Source organism: Cyanistes caeruleus, chromosome 10 (genome assembly GCF_971803275.1).
Source record: "Cyanistes caeruleus chromosome 10, bCyaCae1.hap1.1, whole genome shotgun sequence".
NCBI classification, from domain to species: Eukaryota; Metazoa; Chordata; class Aves; order Passeriformes; family Paridae; genus Cyanistes; species Cyanistes caeruleus.
The window spans coordinates 24872105-24891136 of record NC_141710.1 but is presented as its reverse complement, the minus strand read 5'-3'; the positions used below and the strand labels follow the sequence as shown (position 1 = coordinate 24891136).

Sequence of the window (19032 nt, the reverse complement as noted above, 5' to 3'; positions counted from 1 at the left end):
TCTGGGTGTTGTTGGTATCACATGAAGTCTGCAGTGGGGGGGAAGGACCTGGGCTTTTGATTTCTGAAGGCTATTGCTCTGATAAATAAAGAAAAGATTTAACTACTGGAAGAAAGTGTGGGGATTTGCTCTTTACATTCTGGATGAGAACTTCTGGTCCTGAAGGTCTGCACAATTACCGAGGAAACAATGGGCACATGCCCACGACTCAGTGGCAGTGGTCCCACGTCCCATGTGCCCAGGTCCCAGGGAGCAGTGCCCGTGTCCCAGCCAGGGCAGTGCCCACATTCTGTGCCCAGGTCCCAGGGAGCAGTGCCCACTCTCTGTGCCCGTGTCCCAGCCAGGGAGCTGTGAGCTCTCGGTGGCTCACCTGCAAGGGAAGGGCTGCTGCTGCTTCCTGGGGCTGGGGAGTGCCAAGTCACGGGCAAAAGCGGTGAGAAAGTGCTTCGAGAGCTGCTGAGCTCAGACTCCCCTGCCACCCACAGTGTGCAGGGCTGGGATTGCAGCCTCTGTGCGGGGGCTTTGGGGGGTCCCTGGGAGCAGGGCAGCCACCCCTGGGAGGGGACAGAGCCCAGCCCCTGGGTCAGTCTTGCCCTGGGCATGGCAGGGAGGTTCTGCCAGAGCCAGGGGAGCTGTGGCTGATCCAGGGCCCTCGGAGGGTGGGAACAGCCAGCACAGCAAACCTTGACTCGGCATATCCATGGATTCATCCTGCCAGAACCCCTTGCCACGGGCAGGCTCTGTGGTGACGCTGCCAGCCCACGCTCCACGCAGCCCTCTGCACGCTCTGGCTGCTGCAAAAGGCCCTTTGCTTTGGGGAGTCATTTCAAACTCTCTTTGAGGGGTCTTAAAAATTGCTGAACTTCCAAACTAAGTTCTTGGGACTGAATATTTATTGTTTAACTCAGCATGAAATGTAAAACAAAGCCTAAAACCAGGGATGCTTTTGATTTTAGTGTAAAAGCTGACAGCATTTTTAATTTATACAGTATTTTAGTAGTGAATGCTTAAAATTATTCTGGTGTTTTGTGTCCTCAGCTGTTTTTCTCTGTACTGTGGTTAGCCCTAGAATCTGCGTTGGAATGAGTAACATGCAGAGGTCTGAGACTTGAGACAAGCTCAGCCTGGAGTGCTTTAAGGCCTGGTAGGGAAGGGATTTTCTGGCAGTGCCGTGGGGTCAGAGCCGCACTGTGGCTCCGTTATTGTGGTTTATGCCTCCTTTGTGCTCACAAGACTATAACAGAGTCAACTTTCACCTGCTTGGAGCCTGCCAGGATTACCAATTTGAGTCCATTCTGCTATTGGGCAATTGTTCATTTCCATGGATAAGTCAGAGTTAATGTTGTGTGGCGATGAGAGTGCGGGTCAGTGCAGGGTCAGCGAGGTGCTGATGGCCACTCTGGGGCTACTGGCCATGACCTTGGCACAGTCTGCCAGCCCAGTGCTGATGCCAAGGCACAGCTCTTAACATCTCCTATACTCTGCAGTAGTATCACGAAATATAAATATACAGCACTTGGGCAAAGCCAAAAATCCACAAAATGCCTTTTGTTCTCTTTAACAGAGTCACATCAACGTTTCTTTCATGTAAAATGTCCATAGGGCTTTGCTGCTTCCACAGTGAAGTGCATTCCAAGCAGTAGCTGCAATAACTAGTACAGAGAATTACATTATTATCGTGCTGTCCTGCAGCAAAGGCAGTGCTGGCTGCAGCTCTGGAGGCTGGCACTGATGCACTTGCACTGCACAGCCATCACTTTCTCAAATGCATATGTCACTTACGTTTTCCTTAACTAGAATTTCAGCTATTCCTGCCTCTTCACATGCCTCTGCACAAATGTCTGACCAGGAGCATTGCCATGTCTGGAGCTGTGTGGAGGCTGTTTGCAGAACCCAGGAATGCAGCCTCAGGAACAGAACCCTGCACAGGCAAACTTGGCAGAACCTGGGCAGTGTCTGGAATCTGGGGAGATTCTGGGAATCTGGGACCAGGAGCTGACCCCACTGTTACTGACTGGTCTTGCATTCCCAGGAGGACAAAAGAGGGCCTTGATTGCCAGGTTTGCAGTTTAAAAAAAACCTTTGCTTTAATGAATGTACAGCCTAAGTGTCATCCTTCTCCACTCTGGGTTGTTTTTCAGAAAACAAGACCAGTTTAGGAAATTTAAATCTCTCCAAAAATAGAAATTTTATCTAGAGAAGTCACTCTGTGCTTCCATACTTAGTATAAACCAAATTTATTTGTTTCTGTAGTTGAAATTGCATTACTAAAGAGCATAGTTTCTTTAATGTTGTTTGATGTTTTTGTCTGGTTTTGAATGGAAGTTGGGATTATGTTATGTGATTGTCTTGTGGCTGTAACACTTGTTAGTTCATTTAAATTAATGTTTTGGTTTCTTACTTATTTTTCCCAAATTTTATTGGTTTGTTAGGAATAATACCCAGATTTGTGATGCTGAGAAGGTAAAGCTGCAGCATAAGCCCACCTGGAATCCTTGTCATAGCAGAAATGCACCAGGAGCAACCACAGACAGGCAGGTTCACCAGCACTCCAGTGGCCTGTGTATTTGTGTGTCTGTTTGTGGGTCTCATGATTTTCAGGTTGTTTTTTATTTCCTGATGCAACTGAAAAGTCAGCCTTTTTTAGAAAAGTGTAGAAACTAATGAGCAGTGTGTTTGAAAACCTCAGCCATTCCCAGCACACAGGTGAGTGATACAAACACAGGTGACACAGGTGGAGATGGGCATCTTGGAAAGAAAACATCAAAGGAATCACACAGTGGTCAGGGGTGGGCAATTCACAGGGCCAGGGCCTGGAGACTTGTGCAAAGAAAACCACCCTGTTCTTCACTCTGTGCCAGTGAGCTTCAGTTCATGAAGAAAGTAGCTGGAAAAATTAGCCAGGAATAGATGACCTTTCAAAAGGCCTCTAATATACAGTTACCTGATGTTCACTGAAGTGGTTCACATGCTTCCCACCCTAAATGATTTCTAGGTTCACCCATGTGTGAAAAGGGGTCTGATTTTATGGAGGAGGACAATTGAGGAAAGAAACTTCAGAAAGGAGAGAAATACGCCAGAGAATTTTACTGGTTGGTTGCTCCAAGGGAAGAAAAGGGCAAATCTATGCAGCCACCTCAAAGTCACCTTTTGACTTTGAATTTTAAAAGAAAGGAACATGGGAGAGCTCCGAGGTATTGACTACACTTGACAGAAACTGTTCCATGGAGATAGGAAATTTGGGATCTAGTGGAATTTGCTTTTTTAGTCAGATGACAAGTTCTTTTTTTGTCCCCCCAGTACAACAAAATTATTACAACTCCTGTTTTCCTTACTGCCTTTTCTTTCCTTCTGCCCTGGGTCATCTGGTACAGGAGATCCCTTGCCTGTGTGGCCACCAATGCTTACACCAGGGGCTGGCCATGTCCCCTCTGCAGAGTTTCAGCTCTGATCCTGGGCCAAAGCCAGTGAATTATCTGGGGCTGCAATCTCTAGTGGGCTTTAGGCAAAATACTTTTCTAAGGAAATTATTTTTCTAGCTAGCACAAGTGTCTGTGCACCTTTCCAGTGGCAGCTGTGCCCTGGTGCACACAGCAGTGTTCTCTTCACTGCCCCCAGCAACACGGGGGGAAGAGACCACCCCCACGTGGGAAAGCAGCAGCATTCAAAATCCCAAAGGCTTTTTGAAACCAGGGAATGGGATTTCCACATAAGATGAGGGAGCACACTGGGTAATAGAAACTATACTTGTATGGAAGAAAATTATTTTAAATAACCTTGGAACATAACAATTTTAATGAACAAAAGCAAGTGACAGTTCCCTCCCCCATCTGCATTATATGACAAAACAAAGTCCCTGAGACAGGTCAGACAGACAAGAGCATCAATGTGGCAGTTGTAGCACTGAAACACTTTTCATTTGGTCAAGTATCTAAGCATCTTTGTGGGGAAAAAGCCCCAAAGTTTAACTTTGGATCCAAAGCATTAGACCTGCAATGCCACAGAATTCTGTGACTTTGGAAATGTTCTATTGTTTTTCAGTATGAGCTCATGAACCTGGAATGAAATTGTCCTTTGGGGACAAAACAAAATAGATGAAAAATAAATGCTCAGGTCTAGAGACCAAGGGGGTCCTGAGCCATGGTCTTTAATATGTTTGTTTTTCATCAAGTTCAGGAGCAACTTTGAGCAGGATTTTCTGCAATTGAGTAAGACAAAAAAATTAATATTAAAAATAAAAGAAGAAACCTGAACAAGATTTTTTCAGAAAGCCATTTATTTTCCTATATAGGACATCCAGATCCAAAAGTGAATGGTGAGTCAGGAGTGTTCTCAGGCACATGGTTCCAGCAGCAGCAGCTCCCAGGCTCCTCTGACTGTGGCTCTGCTGGAAGGCAAGTCAGCTTGAGCTCACAGCAGATAAATGTGGGATGATGTGGAGCTCCTCAAGCTTCTGCCTCCTTCCTTTGGAGGCCACGCAATGTGCACGTGTTGTTCCTGAACTCATACTTCTTCTGGAGATTTGTTTGCTTGATCCTTAAATTTCTGTGTTTGTCTCCAGTGGGCAGAGCTGTGCCAAGCTGCCAGCAGCGGGCAGGTGCCTCAGCTTCCCCCAGGGGCTGCACACACATCCCTGCCAGCTGACCCCAGAGGAGCTGAGGGAGCCACGAGGGTGCCAGGAGTGCAGCCACACACAGCCCCCAAGCTCTGAGGGCAGTGTGCTGACGAGCCAGCCATGGCACAGAGGCTGAAAGATGGGAGAGTTTCTCCTGGAGCCTGCTCCTAACTCTCCATGGCCCTGTTTGGGAATGGGCTGCAGTCACTACATGCCTTTAGCTTGAACTTGCACTTCAGCAGAGGAAGAATGGAAGAAATGTTCCGAGAGAAAATTCCATTTATGTCTTCTGCCACCTGCTAATGGCATATGGGAGCTGCTGCATGCCAGTAGCCGATGGCAAAGATAACATCAGTGTGGGGGAAATTGTGCAGTGCTGGAAATGAGACTCATGTTCCAGATGACCTGATAGTTCAGTGCCTGCTGGGGCCGGGTGTGGGGCCAAGCTCTGCTCACCAGCCCTCACACATCACACCCAGTCTGATGGCCTTGTTGGAATCCCAGAAATCAAATTTTTTTAGGGCAGGCAAAAGGACAAAAGCTGAAAAGCATTTATTCACCTCCAGCCCCAAATCAGGCTTTGCTACAGATACCTCCAGCCCAATTCCTGTGAGCCAGGGCGAGGGAGGCTGGCAGGTGGGAACAGTCAAAGTGCCAGTAAAGCTGCTGCTCTGAAAACTGACATCATGGCAGAGTGGACGTAGTGGGCAGCTCTTCAGAAATAAACATCCATTTACAGTAGGATCATAGAAATATTTGAGGCACTCAACAGCAAAATCCTTGTTGCTTTTCACCCTTGTGCCACTGGGAGTTTTTGCTCAGTGGGGGAATTCATGGTGTTCTATATGAATTGAGAGGTAATTGTGAGCAACTACTTAAATAGCTCTACTTGTGTTTAGAGAAGGCTGCTCCCTGAAAGCAGCTAGGATCTGTGAATAAACATATTGACACAGGTGACCACCTGATCTATGCATATGGTTCCAAAAAAAAGCCACTTTTACTAAGTTTAAATACCTGCCAGTAAAGCTGAGCAGACAGCAGACGCCAGCAGCTGTGCCTGCCAAAGCAGCGTGCTGGGGCTCAGCGGGGACAGCACGGCCACAGCACGTCCTGCCAGCCCGAGGTGTCCTCCTGAGGGGACCAGGGCCTTTAAATACCCCATGGACAGAGAAGGGTGAAGGGACTGGGCCCCCAGAATAGGGCATGGACAAGCACAGAGGCTTACCTTGCTTAGTCCTCAGACAAACACGCTCAGTGTCTGCCCAGTCCAGCAGCTGATCCCACTGCACAGCCCTGCCTGTGCCAGCACTGCCCTGCACGGCTGGCCCAGCGCTCCCAGGGACAGAGGGCACCTGCTCCCAGCCAGAGTTCCTCGGGGATGCACACAGCTCCCTCCCCACCCGGAGTTCCCGGGGGAGAGTGGGCTTCCAGCCTGGCCATGGCCCTTAGCAGTCAGAATTTTTGGAAGAGAAAGTCTGTGAGAGAGAGGACAAATGTGAGGCTGTTGAACATGTTCAGCCCCTCAGCACAGGGGTTGAAGAGTTCACAGTGACAGCTGAGATGAGGCTGAGCCTGGTGGTGGCCCCCAGCTGCCCCTGCCCCACCAGCCTCCTCTTCCTCCTGCAGTGAGCTCCCAGCTGCCACAGCCCACCGAAAACCATGTTCAGCACAACCTAACAGCACAGAATTACAATGTCCTAGGGCATGGAAATGGGTCAGAAACACACTCTGTGTCTTTCTGTAGTAACAGAGGTGCCACTTCTGGTCAGAGGGTTTCACAGCCCTGAGATCTCACTGCTTATGACTTGAAGCAACCAGCACCACTTGAGGCTATAGGGAGAAAAATTTCATTGAACCATATTGCCTCTCTGCTAGACAAAGCACAGAAAGTTAACTCACTCCCAGAATGTCAGAGTTTTCTGGACACCTTCCAAAAAATCGCTGCATTTCATGCTTGAATGCCTATCAGTGAATTTCCAGTACAAAATGTAAACAGAGACAACTAGAAATCAACATCTGGTGTTTCCTTTGCACCTCCCCAGAAGGGAGGGCTGTTGGCATCATGTATTCAATCTCTCAGCACCAGCAGACACAGGTCAGTGACAAAACAGGTGAAAGAATAAGGCCTGAGGTCAGTAGATGCCCAGTGCAGCCACTGAAGCTGCTTGCTTCCAGGAGCTGAGGCTGCTGCTCTGAAGGAGACAAAACTCCTGGTAGTAAACATCTTCAGTTACCACACAGAAAAATTTAAAAAGCCAAACAACAATCACCTAGCCAAGTGTTTAGGGTGGAAAAATATCAAAAATCAAGATGAGATGGACATGGCATATCTCCTGCCTGGAATTGCTGGGATGTTTGTTGGTGGCATGCCTGCTCACGTAGTGCTGGTTGGACACAGGGCCAGGACCACGCTGTTCACCCAGCAGCCTCATCCCCAGCCTCCCCGTGGCTGAAGGAGACGCAGCTGAAGCCTGGGTGGGACAGGTGCCAGGTGTTAGGGAGGATCACTTCTGCCCACAGGTCACTTCCCCAGCAAGGTGTACCTGGCTCCAGCCCTCCCCAGTGGTGTGGGACCTCCAGGGGGTTGAGAAAGCCCTTGGAGTAAATAAGGTGAGCAGCACCAAACTTTCTGGGGGAATCAATCTTGGTGGATGTTGCCCACCCATAGTTCAGAGGCTCTTTGCAGCGAGGCAGTGTGGGCAGGCTGAGCTGTGCTCATGTCAGGATGGTGCTACAGCTGAAGCCCATCACGTGGAGAAAGAGAACCTCAGTTGCAGGGCTGAGCAGGCAGGGGCAGATCCTGCCACAGTTTCGACTCACAACTAGACAGACTCGGTACTTTTCAAGTTACAGAACTTAAGGTTTTTGCATTTCAGCTTTACAAATGCTAGTCAGTGGTTTTGCCACTTTTCACCTATTAAACTTCTTGGGTTTATCCATGCTCCATCCACTGTTCCATCCATTAAATTCTAATTTTTCTGCCTTTGCTCACTTGTAACTGGAGGAGGTCACCTTCAGAGAGGCTGGTTCAGAGGACAGTGGTAGTAGCCATGGAGTGCCCTATCTAGTGAAGTCTCAAGTGAAAAATAGGATGTCTCTAAAAAGCATGATGAAGTCTTTGAAAATTAAGATAATACCAGTGCAGGGTCATACCTGCTGCTAGCATGTGAGGTTCAGAAGTGCTGCTGCTGCTGCTGAACAGCATTTCCATGCCAGGAACCTGTACCAGCTGCTGTGGATGCAGATCCACCCCTCAGCTGATCCTACAGCATGGGATCTGGACTCCTCCATTTCTCAGACTCCACCTCTGCATCATCAGGATTTCTTCAGCATGGTCATTAACAGCTCACACATACCTGCCACACCTTCCAGCACACACCTCTGCATTCCTCACCCTGCTCCAAGACATGCTTTGTTCATGGACTCAGCTCTCAGAGCTCTCACTCTCCGTGTGATTCACATGGAATCAAATTATATGAAGTGCTGGCAAGTTGTGTCATGATGGATTTAGCCCTGTACTTGAAAGAACAGGTCCTGTCACCTAACCTGTACTTTTGGGAGGTATTTTACAATTTGTATAATGAAAAAATATACTGGAAATACCTTATCTGTAATGACAATTTCTGGACCTCAGTATACATAGAAATGCAGCAATATCCATTGTTTGACATGCTTTTGTGTGTTCTATAGCAGACCAGAGTTCACAAGCTTTCTCCCAGCCTGTGCTCAGCTTATAAAGCTTTTCCTGCCATCTATCCTGTTTGCCAAGTCTGCAATCCCTGAGAGCTGCCAGCATTTACAGCTCTGTGTGCAGGGATGCAGCACCTGGGAGCTCTGATGGAACAAGCTGAGGCCCCAGCACCTGACCCTGGAGGGTGCCTGGACTCTGGAGCTGGCACAGGCCAGAAGGAAAATGATCCCATTTCCCCCTTTCTCATCATTGTTCTTACACGGCACAGCAAATCAAAACCTCAGACCAGCACAACTCCTATTGTTGCTTGCTCTGCAGCCTAGGGTAAAAACAAAAGAAAACCCAGCTCCTCATTTCCACACGAATGGAATGGTTGGCAAATTTCTAGATTTGGCCAAGGGAAAGGGAATCCTTGCTTAATATTAAAAACCTCAGCTTAGGCTGATTTAATTTTCCATTTTTTTTATTTTAGTCTCAAATTTTATGTCTTTATTTTCAGTTTAATCCTTTATTTTTGTTTTTACATAGCATCAACTGCTTCTCAGACAGCTCTTTAACTAGACTTAAGAGCTACACTTTAAAAGTGGACACTGTGATCAGCACAAAAAATCCCTCCTTCTGGTATTTTCTGCTAGCATCAGTCTCCAGAACACGGGCCTTAACGAAGGGAACATATTCTCTACTGATGTGCCAGACAAAAGTTCATGGCTTTGTCTTGCTGAAAATGAAGTCTTGATTATTCATGCAGTTCCCAATTAGTCATTCCACACCCCTGAATTATTTCTGACAGATGTGAAATGCCTTCTGCTGAATTCCTACTCCAAGGAACCTTTTGCATGACTGGTTTATCAGTGAATGTGAGCACACTCATGCTTTTACAGTGCTTCATCACCAAGGCATGTGTAACACTGAACATGATGACTAGGGAAACCAGACCCACCTATTTTTGGTCATGGGTTCAGAGGTCAGGTCCAAAATCTGCCAGCAGCTGCCCAAGAGGTGCTCACTCAGGGCTCGTGTGTGCACAGGGAAGGCCAGGTTACCCTGAGGAGCTCAGGAATGGGTTGGCTGAGGGCATATGGATTCACTCTCGGGGTGCTCTGGAGACACGTGCTGACCTGAAGGTCTATTTCTGCCACTTTTCACTTTCTTGCTTTCTCTTTGCTGCCAGGAGTGCTTTTCCCACTGGCTCTGTACTCAGCTGTGGTTCCTGTCCCTGAGCAAGCCATGGAGATCAGAGCTCCCTGGCAGGGAGGGAATGCCCAGCCTGGTGCCCTCAGCTGGAAGTGCTCTGTGCCCTTTCCCTCCAGACGTGACAGCGCTCATCTCTCCGTGCAGTCAGAGGCACAGAAACTCTCATCCACAGCCTGCACAACATGGGTGAAGGCTCTTTCCCAGGGGCTCTGAGGCTTCTCCTAAAATGAGGGGTCCCAGGCTGGCCTGAGTACATTTATTTTCTCCTACAAGGAAAAGGTCCTTCATGGAACCTTCTCTGAACAAGAACCTCCTCAAAGCGAGAGGGCAGCTGCAGCGAGGGTGTCGTGGGGGCACAGACAGCTCAGAGCTGCTGCACCCACTGTGCCCCACGGACAGGAACACACCCAGGGCAACTCACCTGCTACCTCTGGACCAGCCTAGCACTGTGGGGCTTAGTCTGCTCAGGCAGAACCGCTGCCCTGTCCGTGCCAGGCGTGTATCCCACAGGAAACAGAGAGGTTCCTTGCCAAAGCCAGCTCTGAGCTCCCCCTGGGAAGCCCCAGCAGCGATCCCCGTTGGCACACCTGCAGTGAATGCTTGCTCTCCCTGCTGCATTTCAGCAGCATTCCTGAGCAGCTGGCCAGGCCTGCCTCCAAATGAGGTTAAAGACTTCACCTCTGCAATGGGAGATTTTAGGCTGGGATTCCACATTTTTCTCCTGCAGAAGTCTCTGTCACTGCAAAACAAAACAACGGCACCCAAAGCCATGGTTAAGTCATTGTAGTGATTCCCGAATCCATTATTCCTCTGGCTAATTTAAAAACCTCCAAGCTCGTTCTAGGTCTTACCACTTCGAATTTTATATTTGTGGTGGTGAAACTCTTTTTATCCACAGATGCTCACGGTCATGATGATAGTTTTGTTCAATAATTAATCATTTTTGCATCATGTTTGACTTGGTTTAGGGTTTTAAATTGCTAGCCTCGCTGAAGGGAATCTGTAATTGAGATACAAATCTGAGTACCTGTGGGAGACTTCAAGTTTTGTGTAAATGCCAAAGTGTAAGTTTTTAAATGTATGTTTTACTACTTTAAAGGCATCTACACAGGGTGTCAGTGGAGGCTGATCTGTCATCACTCTGTCTCGTCAGCAGACCCACTGATTCTGACAGCTGAATAGAGGCTGTTAATCAAAAATGCCAGGTTTTGTCAGACCCTTGTCATGCTCCCTAGATAATTCAGTCTTATGCATTTCAAGCATTTGCAGTGGGAACAAGACTAAATCTTTCAATTGCCCTGCTCCATTCTATGGTTCTTTTTCTAAGAAAGAGGATTTATTCCTGCAGCACTAACCCTTTGCATTCTGAAGCGGGGTGTTGGTGTAACTTGGTTCTGCATTGAGAAGTGCGAGGGTTTGTGACAACTCCTCAGAGGGAAGCTGAGCAAAGGTTCTGGCAGTGACTCCCACCATCAGGAAGGCTATGGGGGATAATGCCACAAGTTTTGCAGGAGTAAAGAGCTTTTTCTTACTTTTCTAAGAAGGTTCTTTGCTAGAATAAGCAAACAAAAATTGGACCTGGCTCCAGGTGCCACAGCTGTCCTCTCTGGAGTCAGTAGCTGCTCTTGGGAAGATGTGGCTCAGCCAGTCATCCCTAAAGGAGGAGTGTTAGTTTTGCATGTAACTATGACCTATTTTTTTAATTTTTCTATATGTAGAAATTTGCTCTTTATGGCACATCCATGGACCCTCTGGGATGCATATGGTGCAGAGCCAGTGGTGAAACCTTAGACTCATGTTTAGAAAACACCGCCTTTGTTTGTTTTACATGTTTATAATTGTCTCTGGCTATATTATCGTTTGTGAATTTCCACAGTAGCTTTCAAAATAATGTTGGTTTGTCTGGATACTAACATTGCTAAAAAGCACTTAAAATGTCAAATACAAGAACAGTTGTCTGCTTCTTCTTGCTACTACAACCTACCACAGATGTGAATCATGAGCCATATTGCTACAGCTTCTAAAATCAAAATAAATCCCAATAATGTATATCCCAGCACAGACATATTCCCTAATGACACAGAAGTGTGGTGCTCCAGCTCCCCATTTTATAGGAAAAAAGGAGGATATATGATAAGAGGTTAGTTCCAACTCCTTGTTTCCTCAGCAGTGACTGCAGTTTGGTATGGGACAATCTGTTCCTTCCATGCATTGCTCAGAGGTGGAGCCCATTGAGAAACCCCTTCTCTGCCCCGATGGAACAGAGGGTTATGTCACCTTCACGTGGAACCATGTTCAACTGGAATGTCACAGATTTGCCTCTGGGGTCAACCTGAGCTGCAACAGAGCATGGAGAAGACAGATTTCAGGTAAGACTGCACATGCAGTTTGCACACTTGTGAGGTTTGCCGACAGCAGACTCCCATGTGGAAGTCAAAGCAGTAATGAATGTGATCCAAAGGGAATTAATGGGGCACTTTCCACGTGGGCTCCCAGATGGAGCTGCAGGGAGGCAGCTAAGGAGGTGGATATCTGGTGTCTCGAAGGTTCAAGAGGATTTCCCCACAGCTCACCTGAACTCAGGTGGTGGGGCTTAGAGACTCTGCTGCCCATCACACTGCAGCCTCTGAGGCATTGCAGAAAATAACACAGTAGCCAGGCCCTTTATCAGGGAATGAGGGACTCTGGGCCACCTCGGGGCCATCTCTCACCTCAGGCAGCCCAGCTGAGGAGTTTGATTTTCTGCTTCATGGAATGGTGGCCTCTCCTAAGACCACTTGTTAGCGTGTGCACAGCACGCTGCAGGGTGAGGAACAGGCATAATGCTGAATTACAAGGTGGTGTGGGTAAGAGCTTCTGCCAACATCAGCAGATCTGTGAGGTCAGCAAGTTTACATTCCTTCAGGTCAGAGAACAGAACAAGCATGATCTTATCCCCATGCCAGTTCCTCCACATTGCAAAGTCTCCGCAAGGCATGACGACACCATTCCTGCTCTGGGAGGAAGGCACGGACGCCTCGTCTGCAGCGCCTGCCAGAACAAACTGCGAGGAACAAACAGGCACAAGCAATCTCCAGGTAAGAATGCAGAGGAGAACAAGCACACTGGCTTTCCCAGAGCATGGAACAGCCAGGCTCACAGTATGTACTGCCAAAACCAGATAAATGTTCCCTAGAGAAACCAGGCTGTATTTATGAGGGACTGCAAGATCTCAGTGCCCATCCTCATTTGGTGCCTGCTCACCTGGGGAGCAGAAGAGGTATTCTGCTTAAAGTAATGGATCCAGTCTGGTGTCCCACCCTGCTGGGCCACGAGGGAGAGGACAGCATAAGAGAGGAATTGCATTTTCCTTCTCCTCACTTGTGACTCTGTGTGGTCAGATTTTAATTCTTAAATTCAACTCCTTGAATTATTTCTATAACCCTTACTGGTGTCACTCTGAGTATTACTATTATCCTTAAAAATACATAACCCCCTTTCTCTAGAAATTTTAACTATCCAGAAAGCAAGCCCTATGACTTTGAAATCAGTACAGAAAATTTATCAACATAATTGAAAATAAAACTAAATTTAGGATGAAAGCCATACCTTGCACCCTCAAGGCTTACAAATTTAGTCTTGTCCAAGGTATGAATGCGTGTCCCCAAAATTAATATAATTCTGAAAATTTCTTATGTTTGTCAGACAGAACTAGACAATTTTAGAGGCATACATATGTGTGCAAAACAAAGTTCTGGTTACAAAGGCACATCCTGGATTAGAGAAAACAAATGTCATATCATACAGAGATTTCCATAAGGATGGGAATTGCTCAGGATTGGCATGGGTCAAGCATAACTTTAAATGCTATTCCTTGAACAATATCCAAAGGATCTGACTCCACCTTTGCTCACTGTAAACTACACAGTACCTAGATAAGTGCTGAATACATAATAGCCAGATTTTTATGTTGATGGCCAAACCCAAACACCTACAGGTGACTTCAGCTATTGGGTATCAAACAAAGAAATCAATTTCTAAAGACCTGCTTGGATAACACAGTTATCCTTTTCAATACATAAAACTTGAATAGGGCTCTGGGAAATAGCAGCATAAAAATAATGTCGGTGATGAATTTAAAATGTTCCCCAAACCAGGAATTATAAGGAAGTCTTGGGAGAGGTCTTTCCACAGTTTTTAATTCTGAGTATTAGATTTTTCATAATCTCCGTTGGTTACTTGGCCACTGCTGTGGGCTATTGGATAACTCATCTGGGCAGCACACAGCTCTTGCCACAGGCCAGGATCCCAAAAGTGCATGTGGGACATCTGTCATCCTGACTCTGCCCATGCTGCTCCTATTTTATAACTGCAGATCTCAAACAATGAACAATGCTTGATAGTCATCAACCTGATTTCAAAAATGGAGTAACTGATGTAAGGAGATGAAGAAACTCACTCCATACCACTGAATCAGTTGATATCCATACAAGGATTAGACACATTTCCTCATTCCTGGTGCCATTTGTAACTTACCACAAAAGAACACTAAACCCGCTTCTTATGGCCATTCTCCGTGCTTCAGCAGACCATGGCATCAAAGGACCAGGCAATAAATCCTCACTTCTCACAGTTTCCATGTGGAGACAGGGAATCCATCAATCCCCAGTCTGCTACAAACCCCACATTTGTGCTTTTGTAGGAAAGTTAGAGCTAATCCAGACTGTGAGTTTTCTGGAGCATGTTTATGTGAATAAGGCCAAGAAACCAGTTTTGTCTGATTGCTGTCTCATGTCCTACATGATGTGGTAGCAATAGTCTGTCAAAAATTGCTCAGAACTTATATATGTAAAAGTTTTCCCACACCTTTATTTATCCAGCTCTGATCTCTGCTTTTGAATTCCTTCTTTGCAGTAAAAGGGGAAGGAAGGGCATTGCACTTCTGGAAGGGAAATGTGAGGGGTGCAGGTACACATTCCCTTTTGAACCTGAGGATCCCACATACCTGAGGCAAGTGGATGTTGTCTCAGCTTGTTAGCACAGATGCCACCACTCCAAACAATCAGGACTCTCTGGGAAGTATGTTTAAATAGGCCAACATTATTTTTATTATTATGGACTTGCAATGGCTTTAATGTCTACTCTGTAACTCCTCTCTCATCTTAAAAACAGACCATCTTTCCTCTCCACACTTCCTCTTAGTCTTCTACCCCAAGTATTACAGAAGTCCTTTAGGAAATCAGTCCTGAAAATGGATCTGTAACTATAGATCAGATTGTGCCACATAGTACTTATTTAAAGTATCTGACAAGCTCTCTGAAGTTTGTGTATGTTGTCTTTTTTGCTTAGACAACATATGAAAAACAAATGCTCTGCCATTATTCATGCTTTTAACACTGAGAGGTAATTGATAAAGCTGGTAAAAAGTCTAAAGAATGGTTTCTACACAAAGCAAAGTGATTACTTACTGTTTAAGGAAGAGGTTTTCAAGAAAATGAGCAACCTAGATTCTCAGAAATCCAGCAATGAATTATTGAAATGTCCATTAAAATAAAACCATGCCAAACAGAAAGACTTCAGATACACTATATCTATCAAAGAGATGTGGATTTTCTCCAATACTGATATCCCACTTTACTCAGTATGAGTTTGAAATACATGAGAGAATATGCTGCTGAACGCTGCATGAACTATCTAAAACAGTTCTCATTTCTCTCTTTACTAGGTTAAATGAAACCTGATCTGGATTCCACTTGATCATAAGACTGGAATGCTGAAAATGCCATAATCTATTTATACATCAAATTGAAGAAACATTGCATATCTTTAAATTTCACTGCATTCCAGTGTATTAGCTAAATAGCAACAGTTTACAAACTGTTTCACATTCAAATGGAGAAAGAAAAGACAGACCAACCTGACTTATTTATCCTAAAGCCAGGATTGATTTCCTGGCTTTAAAACTATGGCCCAAACCCAGGTCTGCTCTGCCTTCCCTAAAAGCCTTGTTCTTGCAGCAGTAATTCATCATTTGTGCCAAAACATGGTAGTTGCCTTTTGATGTCTTCCAAATCCACAGCTCTTTTTCAGCATCAAGAACGTACGACAACCCCAAACTAGATTTGCAGATCAGATTTTGTTCATACTTCTCTTCCCTCTGCCTCTAAACCACAAATGGTTCAAAACACAGCAGTCAGCAAGGCTGAGAACCACTGTGTAAATAGGAACAGGCAAAATCACACAGATGAAAGCCATACAGGGCTCATATAGCCCAGAAGGTATTGACAGTAACTCCTCGACCAACAGATCGCCTCAGACCCCCAGTGAAGCAGCAGTCTCCATTCCACAGAATGCTGTCATTTCCCTCCTTATTTACACTGTTTATTTACTATTTACTGGTGTGCACAGAGCTTTTGACACATTGTTCTGACTGGAGGAGCTGCTCCTATCCAAACACCACAACTGGGTGCAGCACAAGATCTACAGAAAAAGTAAAGGTGCCCATGGTGAAGGAGAGCCTAATACGCTAAAGGCCTGTCTGTTGGTCTGTACAAATGTACATCCTGGATTTTAACATCTCTCAGTAAAGGAAAACACAGCTGCCATTGACATATGATGGGCTGACTGCCATTGACGTGAAAGGGGTCAGGATCTGGCTAAAAACAGCTGATGATATTTCATAACATTTATTCATTTCTACTTGTACTTTCAATGTGTGAAAGTGTCCATTTTTCTCACATGTCATTCCTATGATTTTTTTTTCATTAGTTGTTGGATTTAGTGCCTATTATTTTCCATGTAGAAGACTACAAACACTACAAAGACAAAAAGAGCAATTTTTTTTAGAGTCTGGGGAGATGAAAACTGTGCTATTTGTCACGTGAAACTTGAAGGAGAGCCTGAAGCTAAAGACTGAAGCTAATATTCATGGTTCTCTGGATAGTTAGTGGCCTTTATAAATGCAAAAATCCCACTTAGACATTAAAATAACTAATTTGCCATTTTCTGTGCCCTTCTCCCCTCCAGCAGTCTGTAACCTGGTATTTGTCTTCCAGGTCTTGTGTCTTACAACTTGAAATTCAAAAGAACTTGAAATTCAAATTACAATTGCATCTCAGTTGGGTTTGAGACCATTTGGGGTAATTTAGAGGAGTTTTAAAAACAAGAATAATTTGAGTAAATGTCTTACTGTCTAGAACCACGAGTTTCATAAAAAGGAAAATGTACAGTTTACAGTTAAAGAAAGGAATTTCTGATACCACTGTTATTTTAAAATTTATGATGTTAATGCAGGATTTGATATAAGAGTCATCAGAAACAGAGTGCACTCTTAGGATATCCAGTTTTTAGTAACACCTAAATTTATTTTCAAATTTGACAAGACCCTAGGGATAAATAAACTGCTTATCACTTGTTCATTACTATGCCAGTATGTTACTATTGCTAAGACAGTATCACATGGCCTGAGGAAAATTCAGGTCGCAGAACTCAACACACAAAAGAATGGTGAGTAGAGCCCTCAACAGTTCTCTGCATCTGCAGATAAGGCAGATGCTGGATGGGAGAGGAAAAAATGAAGATCAAACAATGAAAAGGAACTTGTACAAGGCCGTGCTGCAGATGAATACCAACTGAGGGGTGAGAGTGAAGCTAAAAAAACAATCCCCTGAGCTTTTCCTACTGACTTCCCCTCGAACAGTCTCAGTCTGGACTCCTGATGCTTGGGTAGATGCCCTGCTTGTTAGAGCAATGGCATCCCAGGCTAGATTTTAGTCTCCAACAGTAATCACCTAATGTTATTAAAGGCTGAGATACCTGAACCCATGCACTCTAGATACTAATAAACTGGCTCCCTTTCATATTCCTACATCTTTCTTTTGAAAAACACTGCCATTTTAAAGTTTACTTTTAAAGTTTACGTCAGGGCTTTTCTAAAGCTTAAACACACACATACACCTATTAATATACATCTTTATCCAGCCATACATTCATTTCTGGGTGTGAGCACGTGTGTGACTGTGTGCACTCCATAAGCATTTAGGGGTTTAGTGCATGGTAGTGAGACACAGATTTCAGCCACCATCTGTGGGAAGCACCGCCTTTTGACCATTTAAAATTATAGATACAAGCAAAGAGAATGTTGTGGTGTTATTTTCACTGGATACCTACAACTGTCACACTCCAGAAGAGCTTCTTTTTAAGTCTTCTATTACTTGAGGGAGCATTTCTGCCCTTAGTCCAGAGGCTGAGGGATTGTGTGAGAGATACTTCACATGACTGGTGCATGATCTTTAAATGGCAAAATATGAAAAATATGTAAGATCACCTGCAGTGAGAACAGAAGAACCACAAGGAAAGCCACTAAGGGTTTTACTACCACTGAGACCTGTATGGGGATCCTCCCAGTGAAGTGTGTAATGGTGAAGGTGACAGAGCAGGGGAGAATCACCCAAATCTCTCAGGCGACAGCAGCACTGAGCAGGAGCCTGCTGCTCTTCCACTGCCTGCTCCATCTGTCCTGTCCAGGTCTTTGGAGCCAGGCACACGGACACCGGGAGGGTCCCACAGCGCTGGCGCTTGCACACACTAACAGAAGGCACGTGGGAATTCCTTTTAACTGTGGCAAATGTTTTTCTTGAAGGAAAAAAAGGAATATGTCCATGCTTGACACAATAAAATTATCAGTGTGTTTGTGCCCAGCATACTGGAATATTGTTCAGCTCTAATTCAACATCACAAAAATATTATCAGTGTAACACTGACAAGGCCATGCTGTGTGGATCTTGGCTAACCTGGCCATGGACTGCAGCAATTTTCATACTTGACTTTTCAGAAACCTTTCTGGTTTGCCAGTGAATCCATTCACCTTATTCATTCTTGTTCCTTACCCTTCAACTACTTTCCATTTTATTAATTTCCCTTTCTTCTTTGCAAACCACACTGAATGTCTCAACAGGCCATTCCTCTCTCCGCTCATGAGAGCGGCAGTGGGCAGCGTGAGGAACAGCGCGGCCGCAGGAGCGGGCCTGTCCCTGGGCTGAGGCACCGCCAGCGGCCGGCCCGGCCCCTCGCTTCAGGGAGGGGTGTATGTGCAGGGAAGGGATCAGAGCTGGGAAGGGGCTGCAGAATCCCTGAGGGAGCTGGGAAGGGGCTCAGGGGGAGCAAAGGAGGCTCAGGGGAAATTTCTGGCTCTGCACAAGTCCCTGGCAGGAGGGGACAGCCGGGGGGATTTGGGATCTGCTCCCAGGAACAGGGACAGGAGGAGAGGGAACGGCCTCAGGCTGGGCCAGGGCAGTTCAGGGGGGACAGCAGCAGGTATTTCCCCATGGAAAGGCTGGTGAGGCCTTGGCTGCCCAGGGAGGTTTGGAGTGCCCATCCCTGGAGGTGTCCAACGACTGGACGCGGCACTCGGTGCTCTGGGCCGGGTGACAAGCAGTGCACGGGGCACAGTTGGGTCTCAGAGGTCCGTTCCAGCCGCAACGCCGCTGCGGTGCCGCGGTTCGGTGCCTCCGCCGGCAGTGCCCGGCCCCGCCCGAGGAGGGCGCTCTCTCGC

General features: G+C 46.0%; 1 long non-coding RNA gene across 4 annotated transcripts in view; it reads left to right on the top strand.

The window, feature by feature from the left end:
- LOC111933245 (uncharacterized) overlaps nucleotides 1-18181 on the top strand; it is a 56581-nt gene extending 38400 nt beyond the window's left edge. For 2 of the 4 annotated variants that reach the window (XR_015274466.1, XR_015274465.1), the window contains exons 5-6: nucleotides 11668-11869; nucleotides 12406-18181. This is a non-coding gene — a long non-coding RNA (uncharacterized LOC111933245). Of the gene's footprint in view, nucleotides 1-2432; nucleotides 2535-11667; nucleotides 11870-12405 lie in introns of all 4 variants that reach the window. The other 2 variants (XR_015274467.1, XR_002866597.2) reach the window with 2 other exon arrangements.
- Nucleotides 18182-19032: the final 851 nt, after the last annotated feature.